Source organism: Festucalex cinctus, chromosome 19 (assembly GCF_051991245.1).
Source record: "Festucalex cinctus isolate MCC-2025b chromosome 19, RoL_Fcin_1.0, whole genome shotgun sequence".
In the NCBI taxonomy this organism is placed as follows: domain Eukaryota; kingdom Metazoa; phylum Chordata; class Actinopteri; order Syngnathiformes; family Syngnathidae; genus Festucalex; species Festucalex cinctus.
The window spans coordinates 17276199-17278596 of NC_135429.1; the positions used below are offsets into that span (position 1 = coordinate 17276199).

Here is a 2398-nt window from a genome sequence, read left to right on the forward strand (position 1 = left end):
ACTTCAGGGAGCAAAAGAAGAGTCCTTTCCTCGTATGTATAGTGGATAGTATCTCTGCCTGTCATGCGGAATACCGGGGTTCGATTCCCCGAAGGAGAGGTGGATCCTTGTGCAATTCACTTTTGGGATACTCAGTTTTCATTGCAAATACAAAGAAAATTGTCCTGTTTCCACCCAGTTTCGAGCCAGGGACCTTTCCCATGTAAGGTGAATGTGATAACCACTACACCATGGAAAAAAACGCTTACCTTTGTACTCTTGACAGGGTTGGCAAACAGCATAGCTGCCTGGCTTGCTCAATTTTAGTGACAGTTTCCCCTCTACGCCAATTCAGGTAGCAAAAGCAGAGTCCTTTCCTCTTATGTATAGTGGATAGTATCTCCGCCTGTCACGCGGAAAACCGAGGTTCGATTCGCTGAAGGAGAGGTGGATCCTTGTGCAATACACTTTTTGGATACTCAGTTTTCATTGCAAATACAAAGAAAATTGCCCTGTGTCCACCCGGCCAGGGACCTTTGGCGCGTGAGGCAATTGTGATAACTGCTACACCATGGAATCAGTCACTGGCATTTATCCTGTTGACAGGTTTGGCAAAAAGCATAGCTGGCTGGCATTCCCGATTTTAGTGACAGTTTTCCCTCCACGCCTGTCCAAGTAGCGAACACAGAGTTCTTTCCTCGTTAGTATAATGGATAGTATATCTGCCTGTCACGCGCAAGACTGGGGTTTGATTCCCTGACGGGGAGGTGAGTGCAGGTGCAATTCAATTTTTGGATACTCAGATTTCATTGCAAATACAAAGAAAATTGCCCTCATTCCCCCGGTTTCGAGCCAGGGACCTTTCGCATGTTAGGCGAATGTGATAACCACTACACCATGGAAACAGACGCTGGTGGTTACCCTGTTGGTAGGATTGGCAAACAGCATAGCTCTCTGGCATTCCCGATTTTAGTGACAGTTTTCCCTCTATGCCTGTCCAGGTAGCAAACACAGAGTCCTTTCCTCGTTAGTAGAGTGGATAGTATCTCCTCCTGTCACGCGGAAGACTGGGGTTCGATTCCCCAGCGGGGACTTGGTGCCTGTGCTGTTTGCTTTTGGGATACTCAGTTTTCATTGTAAATTCAAAGAAAATTGCCCTCATTCCCCCGGTTTCGAGCCAGGGACCTTTAACGTGTTAGGCAAATGTGATAACCACTACACCATGGAAACAGACACTGGAGTTTCACGTGCTCACAGGATTGGCAAAGAGCATAGCTGGCTGGCATTCCCGATTTTAGTGACAGTTTTCCCTCTACGCCTGTCCAGGTAGCAAACACAGAGTCCTTTCCTCGTTAGTATAATGGATAGTATATCTGCCTGTCACGCGCAAGACTGTGGTTTGATTCCCTGACGGGGAGGTGAGTGCAGGTGCAATTCAATTTTTGGATACTCAGATTTCATTGCAAATAAAAAGAAAATTGCCCTGTTTCCACCCAGTTTCGAGCTGGGGACCTTACAGGTGTGAGGTGAATGTGATAACCAGTACACCATGGAAACAGACGCAGGGGTTTACTCTGTTGGCAGGATTGGCAAACAGCATAGCTGTCTGGCATTCCTAATTTTAGTGACAGTTTTCCCTCTACGCCTGTCCAGGTAGCAAACATAGAGTCCTTTCCTCGTTAGTATAGTGGATAGTATCTCTGCCTGTCAAGCGCAAGACTGGGGTTCGATTCCCTGACGGGGAGGTGAGTGCAGGTGCAATTCTGTTTTTGGAAACTCAGTTTTCGATGCAAATACAAAGGAAATTGCCCTGTTTCCACCCGGTTTCGAGTTGGGGACCTTTCGCATGTTAGGCGAATGTGATAACCACTACACCATGGAAACAGACGCTGGCGTTTACCCTGTTGGTAGGATTGGCAAACAGCATAGCTGAGGCATTCCCGATTTTAGTGACAGTTTTCCCTTTATGCCTGTCCAGGTAGCAAAAAAAAGAGTCCTTACCTCGTTAGTAGAGTGGATAGTATCTCCTCCTGTCACGCGGAAGACTGGGGTTCGATTCCCCAGCGGGGACTTGGTGTCTGTGCTGTTTGCTTTTTGGATACTCAGTTTTCATTGCAAATTCAAAGAAAATTGCCCTATTTCCACCCGGTTTTGAGCCAGGGACCTTTCGCGTGTTAGGCGAATGTGATAACCACTACACCATGGAAACATACACTGGAGTATCATGTGCTGACAGGGTTGGCAAAGAGCATAGCTGGCTGGCATGCCCGATTTTAGTGACAGTTTTCCCTCTACGCCTGTCCAGGTAGCAAACACAGAGTCCTTTCCTCGTTAGTATAGTGGATAGTATCTCCTCCTGTCACGCGCAAGACTGGGGTTCGATTCCCTGATGGCGAGTTGAGTGTAGGTGCAATTTAAT

At 47.2% G+C, this 2398-nt stretch overlaps 1 non-coding gene across 1 annotated transcript; it reads right to left on the reverse strand.

The window, feature by feature from the left end:
- Positions 1-2115: 2115 nt before the first annotated feature.
- Positions 2116-2188, reverse strand: trnav-aac (transfer RNA valine (anticodon AAC)). Its single transcript has one exon. It is a non-coding gene; the product is annotated as a tRNA-Val (tRNA).
- Between the last annotated feature and the right edge of the window lie 210 nt (positions 2189-2398).